Genomic DNA, 13,811 nt, shown 5'->3' on the forward strand with positions numbered 1-13,811 from the left:
TACCATCGCAGCATGGAGGTGGGGTCCCACGAGCCATTGTGTCATTGAGAAGCATGTGGTAAATTACGACTGTGTACCCATTCCTAATCCTCAGATTACAGCGTCATCTGTGGTGAAACGAAGAAAATGCTTCAGCCGAAACGTACGCCGAGTTTGCCGTAGTATCACAATCTGCAATTAAAAAAAGCGGGGCTGCCCATTGATGATTGTAGAGTAGTACCCCGCCGCCCATGTACGGGATCGGGTGGGGGGGTTGAGTGCGGTATCATTGGGTGTCCCCCTCGGAGAAAAATAAATTGGAATTATAACTTTTTTTGATTCGATGTGTAGTCTTCATTTAAAATTAACACCCTGTATACTCACACACACACACACACACACACACACACATATATATATATATATATATATATATATATATATATATATATATATATATATATATATGGGGGGGGGATTCGAAGGAAACGTGTCAACATTTCAAAGCAATCCGTGAAGAACTTTTGAGATTTTGAAGAAACCAATATCTATATTTCTACTTATATAAAAACCACTCCGCATCCGACCGCCGTGTCATCCTCGGTGGACGATGTGGATAGGAAGGGCGTTTGGTCAGCACACCGCTCTCCCGGTGGGTACGATGGTTTTCTTTGACCGGAGCCGCTACTATTCGGTCGAGTAGCTCCTCAATTGGCATCACGAGGCTGAGTGCACCTCGAAATATGGCAACAGCGCATGGCGGCCTGGACGGTCACCCATCCAAGTGCCAACCACGCCCGACAGCGCTTAACTTCGGTGACCTCACGGGAACCGGCGTAGCCACTGCGGCAAGGCCGTTGCCATTTCTACTGATATAGAAACTGTAAATGTTCCTAATCGCAAATCTCCGAAAATTTTTGACCGAATTCTTTGGAATTTTGACACAAAACTGCATTGGAATAAGAGTGTGTATTTTTAAGTCTATTTTTTAAAATACATCCAATATATAATTTTTATAAATTTAATAATATGGAAACGTTGTTACAAAAAAAATCTCAAAAAGTCACACAAACACATACATTATATATATGTTCGTTTGTTCAAAATAGCTCCGTAAGTTCCTGACCTACTGCTTTGAAATTTTGACACAAGGTTGCATTATAATACAGGCGTGGTTTTAGGTACCCATTTCTTAATGTACGAAGGGCGTTGCAAAAGTTTTGCACAGTCGTCTCTAAATTTTATTTTTATTTTTTGCAGGACGAGATTGAAATTTTTTGTGAATGTGCTTCGAACATTTAGCTATACATTGAACATAATGTAGCCTCCATCAGCTGTGACGCATCTGGCCCAACGTTCTTTCCACGATGTAAATGCACTTTGGTAAAATTCAGGGGACTGACTTTTACACCACCGTTTGACACAGGAAATAAGGTCTTTCTGACTATCAAATATTTTACCGCGCAGGTGGGCCTTCAGACGACCAAAGAGGTAAAAATGAGACGGAGCCATGTCCGGACTGTACGGAGGATGAGGAACAATTTTCCAACCCATTTTCCTGATTTTCTCCTAAGGGCTGTATGAGGTTTGGCACTGTCATGGTGTAGTCTCATGAGCTGACCCTGTGGGCCTTGATGGCACGTCGCAGCTTGTCCAGTGACAAACAGTAACGGTCGCGATTAATTGTGGAGCCAGGTTCCAAACAGTCAATGAAAATGACACCACACTGATCCCAGAAGAACGAGGCCATCAGCTTTGCCGGCCGATGTGGCCAAGCGGTTATAGGCGCTACAGTCTGGAACCGCGCGACCGCAACGGTCGCAGGTTCGAATCCTGCCTCGGGCATGGATGTGTGTGATGTCCTTAGGTTAGTTAGGTTTAAGTAGTTCGACGTCTAGGGGACTGATGACCTCAGCAGTTGTCCCGTAGTACTCGGAGCCATTTGAACCATCAGCTTTCGGCCTATTGTTCGTGAGAGTCTTGGTTTCTTCTTCCGCGGGGAACCCAGATGACGTCACTCCATGGACTGCGTTTTGCTCTCAGGTTCGGACAAAAGCAACCATTAGTGGGCTGCTTCTGTGTTGGCAGCGCCGTGTAGCGCTCTGCACTGCATCTCTGACTGCGCTTTCTTTGTAAGAGACTCTGTTACTGGTCGGACTCGTTGTTGGAAGTTAATCGCCAGTAGTGTTGGGCAGTAGGAAATTGGTCGCCAGCAGTGGAGGAAGTAGTGTTGGACAGTTGGAGGTGAACAGCAGTGATGGATGTTAGGTGTGAGAAGTTAGCATTGATGGAGGGTAGAGGTCTGAAGTGTTAGCGCAAGCTAACAATCTGTATATGTTGGAGTTAAAGATTGAAAATCATTCATGATTCTATATCTTTGTAATGGATGTCAATGACGATTTGTATTCGTGTCTGAACTGGATGTCACATTATTAAGGTAAAAAATACATCATTTGGTTTGCAATAAAATCTTTCTTTTGCTAACCACATGCCTATTAGTAATTATTGGTTTTAGTAGTTATAATCTTTTATTTAGCAGGCAGTATTGACGCTCGCTGTATTGCAGTAGTTAGCGTAATGAAGATTTTTGTAAGTGCTTAATAAAATGTGTAGGTTATTTTTAGGATTTCTTTTTAATCAGGGCCATTCTTTTGAATTAATTATTTGACGTCAGGTTATCTTTTTTTTTTTTTTTGGGCAGTCAGATTGCGTTGCGCTAGGATATTGTGGGTCTCAGTAATTCAGCAATTTAAGTACAGACTCACTCATTTAAATAAAGAAGTTTCGCCATGTTTCATCCTGGGTAATAACGCCGTCAAAATACTGTTTGCAGTCTTCAGTAAAGGTCTTCATGAGACCCTCGCACACATTCTTCCTCATCGTTTTCATTTCTCTTCTCAATAATCTACGTACCCAACGTGCACAGATTTTTCTGTACCCTACTGACTGTACCAGTAATACCACACTACTTAATGACAAACAGGTCGTTTCAGCAAGCTGTCGTGTCGTCATACAAATGTCATTTTGGATGATTTGATCAATGGTCTCCTTAATCACATCACTCGCTGCCCTCGTTGGTCTATCCCATCGTGGATTGTCCAGCAGAGAGAAATAACCTCTGGATACTGCTGCAATCCACTGTGTCCTCCCCATAAACAGGGAGCAACTTCCTGTGAATCGATGTGGCAGAGTCATCGCCGGTCTTGAAGAGGAACTCTGTGTTGCAACCTGACATCTACTTCATGGTGCATTATGGCTCACCTGTAAATAAAAGAAAATACTTTTACTGGGTGCGACAATAAAGTAATGAGACTGAATTTCTTTGCAAGATGTGGCAACCCTGCAGGCTTGTTTAGGCGCAATATCTTTGACCTCGGTCTATAGGCTGCTTCTAGTCCAAGCGGCACATCGATGCAACTGCTCAGTCCTGAGCTGTGCTGTGATAAGTTAACACGTGTTTGTGTCTCTCGTAACGGAAATGAAACCGCATAATATTGCGCAACGGTATGCCGTTTCTTTTTCCATTAAATTGGGTGACAACGCGACGACAACTTACGGTAAGCTTCAGAAGGCTTTTAGAGAGGAGGTTATGTCAAGAGCTCAAGTTTGTCGTTGGCATAAAATGTTTAGTGAAGGCAGAACCAATGTTGAAGGTGAAAACCGCAGTGGAAGACCATCAACCTCATGGATGGACGTCAACCTGGCCAGGGTGCGCGAACTCGTACGATCTGATCGAAGATGATCCATGAAAGTGATTGCAGAAGAACTGAACTTCAATCGAGAAACGGTTCATTTAATAATAACTGAAGCTTGAAAAATAGGTAAAAAAAGTCAGCCAACCTGTTGCATAGGTTTTCTATACACCTTGACCAGGTTTCATCACCTCTAAGGGAGATTTCATCAGAAGGTAACGCAGTAACATGAAGAACATATCATCAAAGATGTACAGTGATTTAAGAGCAGAGTTGCTCAAGTCATACATTAAAATATAAAACATAATGTGCTTCAAAAGCTCTTGGTATGAGAAAGATTTGTGCAAAAATGGTCCCCAAAGTCTCACACCACAACAGCGAGAAACACAGAAAAATGTGGCAGCCGATCTGTTAGAGCAAACGGAAATCAATCCAGAATTGTTGAGCCGTGTTATCGCTGGTGATGAAAGTTGGTTTTTTTCAGTATGATCGAGTGACAAAATGCCAAAGTTCGCAATGGTGCTCAAAGGGATCACCCAGACCAAAAAAAGCTCACACGTCAAAGTCAAAAGTGAGATGTATGCATGTGTGCTTCTTTGATTCCAAGGGAATTGTTCATAAAGAGTGGGTGCCTCCTGGACAAACAGTTAACCAATATCACTACAAAGAAGTGTTAGAAAGACTTCGTAAAAGAGTCCTTCGTGTCCGTGCCAACATTGCTGATAATTGGATTCTGCAACACGATAATGCACCATCCCATACCGCTCTGTCAGTACAGCAATTTTTAAACTCAAAACACATTTCGGTACTACCACAGCCACCTTATTCACCAGATATCGCTCCATGCGACTGTTTTCTAATTCCAAGAGTCAAAACGGCACGGTTTTCAAACAACACAAGAGGGTCTTGGAGGATACTACAGAAGATGAGTTCCAGAAATGTTACCATCAATGGCAGAAGCGGTGGAAAAAGTGTGTGCAATCAGAAGGGAACTAATTTGAACGAGACGACAGTAAACTTGACTAAAACGGTAAGCAATATTTTTTTTTCACATCAGTCTCATAACTTTATTGTCGCACCACGTATATACAAACTTATAACTAAATATTCCAAGTATGTCACAAAATGTTTCGTTCTCCTCCCACAAGAAAAAGTTAGAGAAGACTGCAAAACTTTTTCAACGCTCTTTGTATATAAAGATACTGGTACCCAAAACCTGTATTAAAAAGCAACGTTGTGTAAAAATTTCAAAGCAGTACATCAGGAACTTGCGGAGATAAACTATTTTGAATATTTAAATTTTTATTTATGAAGATAACTTTTTAAAAAAGGGTAAAGAATGATGCGATGGTTTCCTGAGTTCATGTATACTATGGAGTGCTTAAGCAAGATTGTTGTAATAGGCAAAATAGAAGTTACACTATGGAAAAAAACTTAGACTGAGAACTCTCGTTCACACGACATTTCGTTTCTTGCAGTATTAGCACACGCGAATGCCCAGGCGACACCTCATTTGCTAAGTTCTGAGCTGCAGAAACTGCTTTCCGAAACCAACACGGTCAAAACACCACCTCCGATTCCACAACGTTCGTCAAGGACGTGCTAGCCAGCTCGGTGTGACCATGTGACAAAGGTACAAACTTCCGTATCAGAGGGTCTGCTCTACATGTGTAATGAGGAAACACGCTCCCTGTGGCAAATTTTACAAACAAATTTTTTTTTCTTTATTGTATTTCAATTCCCCATCGGGGCCAGGCTGGCAGCAGCATATGCACTGCTCTTCAGCCGAAAGACATAGAACAAACAATAGAAGACATTTAAAAATAACAAAGGAGAGAATATGGTGAACATAGATATAAAAAGGGGGAACATCATGGAAGGCAATAGTAAAAAAAAACCGGGTGACCGTAAAATGGAGATAAAAGACTGTGGAAACTGTTTAAAAGTAGCACACACAAAAGGCCATACACTGTGACAATTAAAAGAACACAAGGCACAGTATGACTGGAGCATAAAATGTATCGACAGATGGCGTAGCACATAACAAACACTGACGGCGAACCTCAAGGCAGTACACAAATAAAATCACACCTCTTGACGCACAGGAGAAACAGCACTAAACACAACACTGATGTGGCACACTGACGATGATCAAAATGGAGGATCTGCCAGGCGCAAGGAGATGAGGGAGACTGGAAGAAGGGAGGGAGGGGAAGAGAGGGCGGGAGATGGGCGGGGGGCGCGCTGAAGAGGGCCAGGTAGGGAGGGATGTGGGAAGGAAAGAGGCAAGTATGGGGTGCAGGGTCTCAGGAGAGGGGGGGAGGATGAAAATCCGCTCTGGGAGAAGGAGGGGAGAGAAAAAAATGGGGGCCCTGGGGAGGGGGGGGGGGGAGAACGAGGCCAGGTTATAGTTGGAAGGAAGGGTAGATGTCACGGCGAAGTTCGTCATCCGGGAGGGGGATGTGTTGGAAAGTGCCCTGATGAAGGAGGGTGTGGAGGTGGAGAGAGGGAGGGATACAGCGATAGAGGTGTGGCAATGGGCGGGGGGTGGAGAGGAAGGAGGAAACCAGAGGGTGGGGGGGATCAAGCCTGCGGACAATGTAAAGGATGCGGAGATGTTGGAGGAACAGGAAGAGGTTGGGGAAGGGGATCAGTTCATACAGGAGTCATGTGGGGGAAGGAAGGCGGATACGGAAGGCAAGGCGGAGTGCATGGTGTTCAAGGATTTGGAGGGCCTTGTAAAAGCGGGTGGGGGCGGAGATCCAAGCAACGCTGGCATAACTGAAGATAGGACAGATGAGGGATTTGTAGGTGTGGAGGATGGTAGAAGGATGCAGTCCCCATGTCCAGCCAGACAGGAGTTTCAGGAGGCGGAGGCGGGAATGGGTTTTCTGCTGGACGGTCTGGAGATGAGTGGTCCAGGTGAGGTATCGGTTGAGGGTGAGGCCAAGGTATTTCAGGGTGGGAGTGAGCTGGATGGGACGACCATAAAGGGTGAGGTAGAAATCACGGAGGCGAAAGGAGCGAGTCGTGCAGCCTATGATGATTGCCTGGGTTTTGGAGGGGTTGAGACAGAGGAACCACTGGTTACACCAAGTGGTGAACTGGTTAAGGTGGGTTTGGATGGTACGTTGAGATCGTTGAAAGGTAGGATAGAGAGCCAGGAAGGTGGTGTCATCAGCATACTGGAGAAGGTGGACTGGTGGGGGTGGCTTGGGCATACAAACAAAACTTCCACCTCTCATAATAAAGAAACCTTACGACGTGAATGGAACGGGAAGCTCTGTACCTGAGATAGAATGCCAAGTACCCCCCACCATGCGCTTCACAATAGTTTCCAGAGTCCGAATGGAGAGGTATACAGGGTGCTCCATTGATAGCAACTGAGCCAAATATCTCACGAAATATGCATCAAACGAAAAAACTACAAAGAACGAAACTTGTCTAGCTTGAAGGGGGAAACCAGATGGCGCTATGGTTGGCCCGCTAGATGGCGCTGCAATAGGTCAAACGGGTATCAACTGCGTTTTTTTTTAAATAGGAACCCCGATTTTTTATTACATATTCGTGTAGTATGTAAAAATATGTAAGTTTTAGTTGGACCACTTTTTCCGCTTTGTGATAGATGGCGCTGTAATAGTCACAAACGTATAAGCACGTGATATCACGTAACATTCCGGCACCATCTGAACTCAACACTCCCATCACTACACAGGACATCAGCCTCACACTCCGCACTAAACGCAACACTGCTCCCGGCCACGACTGCATTACCTACCCCCACCTCAAACACTGCCCTCCCTCCTTCCTTTCAATCCTTGCCACCCTCTACAATGTCATCCTTGCCACTGGCTTCTATCCCGACCTGTGGAAAACCTCCCGTATCCTGATGTTCTCCAAACTCAACAAGCCTCCATCTGATGCCTCTTCCTATCGTCCGATCCGTCTCACATCGGTGTTCAGCAAGCTCTTGGAATCCATCCTTTCCCGGCGCATCCATCACGACCTCCGCCAAAACCAACTCCTCCCAAACACTCAATGTGGCTTTCGATCTTCCTTCTCTGCTGATGACCAACTCCTCCACCTCACTCATCTCTCCAGCTTATCTCCCGTCGCTCCGCCATTTTTGTCTCCCCTGACCTCAAAAAGGCCTATGACCGTGTCTGGCATCCCGATCTCCTGTTTAAACTCCAAACCTACGCCCTTCCTATCAACTACATCCATCTGGTGGCCTCCTTCCTCTCCCGCCGCCCCTCCTATGTTACCATCCATAATGCCAATTCCCACACCTTCTACCCCTCTGCAGGTCTGCCCCAGGGCTCTGTCCTCTCCCCTCTCCTCTAACTCCTGTAAACGGCAGATATGCCCCAACCACCCCCCCCTCCAGTACACCTCTTGCACTATGCTGATGGCACCGCATTCCTCGCCCTCGCTCCTACCCTCCAACGGTCCCAACGCCTTCTCCAGAATCACCTTGAGCTTTTTGCTGCATGGTGTAACCAGTGGCTCCTGAAACTCAACCCTTCCGAGACCCAGGCAATCATCGTAGGTCGTACGAACCACTCCTTCTGGATTTCTCCCTTGCTGTCTGCACCTGTACTGTCTGCCTCACCCCCACCCTCACCTACCTTGGCCTCACCATTGACCGTCACCTCACCTGGATCCCTCATCTCCGCTCCATCCAATCCAAAGCCCACAACTGCCTCCGACTCCTCAAACTCCTCTCTGGCCGGACATGGGGGTTGCACCTCTCTACCATCCTCCACACCTACACATCCTTAATCTGTCCCATCCTCTGTTATGCCAGTCCTAACTGGATATCTGCCCCCCCCCCCCAAATTCTATAAGTCCCTCCAGATCCTTGAGCGTCATGCACTCCGCCTCGCCTTCCGTATATGCCTTCCGTCCCCCACGCAGATCCTCTATGATCTCATTCCTTTCCCCCATCCGCATCCTCTACACCTCCCGCTGTCTTGAACCCCCTCACCCCTTGGTTGCTCCTCTCCTCTCCCATCCCCACCCCCTGCCACGTCTTCACCGTTGTGTCCCCCCTACCCCCCATCTCTACACCCTCATCTCCTTTCCCAAGGTGGCTTCCATTAACTCCCCCTCCCGGATGATGCCCTCTCTCCCTCCATTTATCCCTCCTATCAACTCTGATCCCCTCCTTTCCTCTGTCCTTTCCATGGGCTCCCTCTTCACCCCTTCTGTCGTGTTTTCTCCCCACTACGCCTCTCCCTACCTCCCTTCTCCCCCTCCCCTCCTCTCCCTACCCCACTCCCTGTCGCGTCTGCCCAGCGCCCCCCACCCCTCTTATGGGCCCTCATCCACCATCAGCTCCTTTCCTAGCCCCCCCTTTTTTATTTTCCCATCATCTGTCCAGTTTCCCCCCCACCTGCTCTCGGCTGTGGTATGTCACATTTGCCAACTTTTTAGTGCAGTGTTCCAGTGACTGTTCAGTGTTGTTCATCTTTCTCGTGTTGCGAACAGAAACCATGCTGTCGCTAGGTGTGAATTTTATGTCTTTTGCGAACAGAAACCAGACTGTCGCCGTGTTTTTATAATTTCTGTCTATTGTTTTACCTGCCTGCTTCGTATGCATTTTCTTAGCGTCATCATCCCACTGTTCTTTGTTTTAAGTTCCACGATTTCTTTTCGCCATGTTACTCTTTAAGTCTCCGATTTTATCGCCTGTTTTTATTATTTATTCTCTTCATCTTTCTAACAAAGTCTGTAGGTTGAATAGCGGCATACTAAGCTGCTGCCAGCCCACCCCCTTTGGGGGGAATTGAAATTCAATAAAGGAAAAAAAAAAAAGAAAAGAAAAATAACATTCCGGCAGTGCGGACGGTATTTGCTTCGTGATACATTAAAATGGACCGTTTACCAATTGCGGAAAAGGTCGATATCGTGTTGATGTATGGCTATTGAGATCAAAATGCCCAACGGGCGTGTGCTATGTATGCTGCTCGGTATCCTGGACGACGTCATCCAAGTGTCCGGACCGTTCGCCGGATAGTTACGTTATTTAAGGAAACAGGAAATGTTCAGCGGTATGTGAAACGTCAACCACGACCTGCAACTAATGATAACGCCGAAGTAGGCGTTGTGGGAGGAGAGCTAATTGGCCCCCATTTTATCGGTGGCAATCTAAATGGTGCAAAGTATGCTGATTTCCTACGTAATGTTCTACCGATGTTACTACAAGATGTTTCACTGCATGACAGAATGCCGATGTACATCCAACTTGATGGATGCCCGGCACATAGCTCGCGTGCGGTTGAAGCGGTATTCAATAGCATATTTCCTGACAGGTGGATTGGTCGTCGAAGCACCATACCGTGGCCCGCACGTTTACCGGATCTGACGTCTCCGGATTTCTTTCTGTGGGGAAAGTTGAAGGATATTTGCTATCGTGATCCACCAACAAAGCCTGACAACATGCGTCAGCGCATTGTCAATGCATGTGCCCACATTACGGAAGCGGGTTGAGAGGAATGTCGTTGCACGTATTGCCAAATGCACTGAGGTTGACGGACATCATTTTGAGCATTTATTGAATTAATGTGGCATTTACAGGTAATCACGCTGTAACAGCATGCGTTCTCAGAAATGATAAGTTCAGAAAGGTACTTGTATCACATTGGAACAACCGAAAGAAAATGTTCAAACGTACCTTCGTTCTGTATTTTTGATTTAGGAAACCTACCTGTTACAAACTGTTCCTCTAAAATTGTGAGCTATATGTTTGTGACTAATACAGCGCCATCTATCACGAAGCGAAAAAAGTGTGGCAACTAAAACATTGATATTTCTTTACGTATTACACGAATATGTAATCAAAATGCGGGTTCCTATTTTAAAAAACTGTGTGCCGGGCCGAGACTCGAACTCGGGACCTTTGCCTTTCGCGGGTAAGTGCTCTACCAACTAAGCTACCTAAGCACGACTCACGCCTCGTCCTCACAGCTTCACTTCTGCCAGTGCCTCGTCTCCTACCTTCCAAACTTCACAGAAGCTCTCCTGCGAACCCACAGTTTTAATCTGCCAGGAAGTTTCAACGCAGTTGATATCCGTTAGACCTATGGGAGCGCCATCTAGCGGGCCAACCATAGCGCCATCTGGTTTCCCACTTCAAGCTAGACGAGTTTCGTTCGTTGTAGTTTTTTCGTTTGACGCTTATTTCGTGAGATATGTGGCCCGGTCATGATCAATGGACCACCCTGTATATACAGGGTGTTACAAAAAGGCACGGCTAAACTTTCAGGAAACATTCCTCACACACAAATAAAGAAAAGATGTTCTGTGGACATGTGTCCGGAAACGCTTGATTTCCATGTTAGAGCTCATTTTAGTTTCGTCAGTATGTACTGTACTTCCTCCATTCATCACCAGTTGGCCCAATTGAAGCAAGGTTATGTTGAATATGTGCCTTTACAAGTACGACACAACACGTTGTTCGTGCAGGATGGAGCTCCTACACATTTCAGTCGAAGTGTTCGTACGCTTCTCAACAACAGATTCGGTAACCGATGGATTGATAGAGGCGGACCAATTCCATGGCCTCCACGCTCTCATGACCTCAACCCTGTTGACTTTCATTTATGGGGGCATTTGAAAGCTCTCGTCTACGCAACCCCGGTACCAAATGTAGAGACTCTTCGTGCTCGTATTGTGGACGGCTGTGATACAATACGCCATTCTCCAGGACTGCATCAGCGCATCAGGGATTCCATGCGACGGAGGGTGGATGCACGTATCCTCGCTAACGGAGGACATTTTGAACATTTCCTGTAACAAAGTGTTTGAAGTCACGCTGGTACGTTCTGTTGCTGTGTGTTTCCTTTCCATGATTAATGTGATTTGAAGAGAAGTAATAAAATGAGCTCTAACATGGAAAGTAAGTGTTTCCGGACACATGTCCACAAAACATATTTTCTTTCTTTGTCTGTGAGGAATGTTTCCTGAAAGTTTGGCCGTACCTTTTTGTAACACACTGTATATACGTATTAGGGCACGCGAATGCATAGCCAGACATTACCTCATTTGCTAATTTCTGAGCTGTAGAAACTGCTTTCCGAAATCAACACGGCCAAAACACCACCTCCAACGTTAGACATGGACGTGCTAGCCAGCGCAGTGTTACAAACTTCCGCATCAAAGGGTCTGCTCTGCACGTGTACTCAGGAAACACGCCCTCTGCAGCGAAGCCCACATCTGCGGTAGAATGCCAAGTACCCTCCACCACGCACTTCACAGTAGTTTCCACAGTCCGAATGGAGAGGTATATAGGTGTGTTTGAAAGCAAGACGCAATGCGTTCGAAATGGGAAAATAGTGTCAATATATTTGACCGTCCGCAGGCAATTAAAAGCCCATTACTTCTTCCCTGTTGCGAAGGCCGGGGAGGGAGAGATTTTCAGATGGGAAGACGCTCCTGATGTGTTGCAGGCCCGTCTCTCCTTTTTTATGACCTTCCGCTGACGCGCTCTATGAATAGACGAGGACCCCCTTCTCCCTTCCGCCGCAGATAGCGTTGGACAGACCCGCTGGCCGCGCGGTATATATATAGCACAGCCTCTGGAAGCGTTCCTGACAGCGGCCGGAAATATGCGGGCCTCATAAAACGCCCTCCCCAGTCGCTAAGTTTCCACGTCTAACTCCACTCCGCGTTCCTTTAATCGCCGGGTGTGCTGCAGCTGATTCTGTCTACTGTGGCCTCATCCAGCTGTCACTCAACGGATTATTCGACGATTAAATGTAAATCTGCGCGTGCCCACCGGCAAGCCACTTGGAACAGTACGTGAGCTATACACACCTGAGCACAAAGTGAGGTTTAAACACGAAAATAAGCTCGATTTTAAGCGAGCCTCTAGGAAGTGGCAACAAAGCAAATACACTACTGGCCATTAAAATTGCTACACCACGAAGATGACGTGCTATAGACGCGAAATTTAACCGACAGGAAGAAGATGCTGTGATACGCAAATGATTAGCTTTTCAGAGCATTCACACGAGGTTGCCGCCGGTGGCAACACCTACAGCGTGCTGACATGAGGAAAGTTTCCAACCGATTTCTCATACACAAACAGCAGTTGATCGGCGTTCCCTTTGTTGTGATGCCTCGTGTAAGGAGGAGAAATGCGTACCATCACGTTTCCGACTTTGATAAAGCTCAGATTCGCGTTGGTCGAGATACAATGAGCAGAATATGGAATCGGTGGGTTCAGGAGGGTAATACGGGACGCCGTGCTGGATCCCAACGGCCTCGTATCACTAGCAGTCGAGATGACAGGCATCTTATCCGCATGGCTGTATCAGATCGTGCAGCCACGTCTTGATCCCTGAGTCAACAGATGGGGACGTTTGCAAGACAACAACCATCTGCACGAACAGTTCGACGACATTTGCAGCAGCAGGGTATATCAGCTCGGAGACCGTGGCTGCGGTTACCCTTGACGCTGCGTCAGAGACAGGAGGGCCCGCGATGGTTCACTCGACGACGAACCAGGGTGCACGAATGGCGAAACGTCATTTTGTCGTATGAATCCAGGTTCTGTTTACAGTATCGTGATCGTCGCATCCGTGTTTGGCGACATCGCGGTGAACACACATTGGAAGCGTGTATTCGTCATCGTCATACTGGCGTATCATGCGGCGCGATGGTATGGAGTGCCAGTGGTTACACGTCTCGGTCACCTCTCGTTCGCATTGACGGCACTTTGAACAGTGGACGTTTCATTTCAGATGTGTTACGACCCGTGGCTCTACCCGTCATTCGATCCCTGCGAAACCCTACATTTCAGCAGGATAATGCACGACCGCACGTTGCAGGTCCTGTACGGGACTTTCTGGATACAGAAAATGTTCGACTGCTACCCTGGCCAGCACATTCTCCAGATCTCTCACCAACTGAAAACGTCTGGTCAATGGTGGCCTAGCAACTGGCTCGTCACAATACGCCAGTCACTACTCTTGATGAACTGTGGTATCGTGTTGAAGCTGCATGGGCAGCTGTACCTGTACACGCCATCCGAGCTCTGTTTGACTCATTGGCCAGGCGTATCAAGGCCGTTATTACGGCCAGAGGTGGTTGTTCTGGGTACTGATTTCTGAGGATCTATGCACCTAAATTGCGTGA

The 13,811-nt window shown here is 46.7% G+C and overlaps 1 protein-coding gene and 1 pseudogene across 1 annotated transcript in view; both read right to left on the reverse strand.

The window, feature by feature from the left end:
• LOC124719628 (voltage-gated potassium channel subunit beta-2) overlaps positions 1–13,811 on the reverse strand; it is a 1,342,624-nt gene that overhangs the window by 802,526 nt on the left and 526,287 nt on the right. The window lies entirely within an intron of this gene.
• LOC124720655 lies at positions 724–841 on the reverse strand (annotated as a pseudogene).

Source organism: Schistocerca piceifrons, chromosome 11 (genome assembly GCF_021461385.2).
Source record: "Schistocerca piceifrons isolate TAMUIC-IGC-003096 chromosome 11, iqSchPice1.1, whole genome shotgun sequence".
NCBI lineage: Eukaryota > Metazoa > Arthropoda > Insecta > Orthoptera > Acrididae > Schistocerca > Schistocerca piceifrons.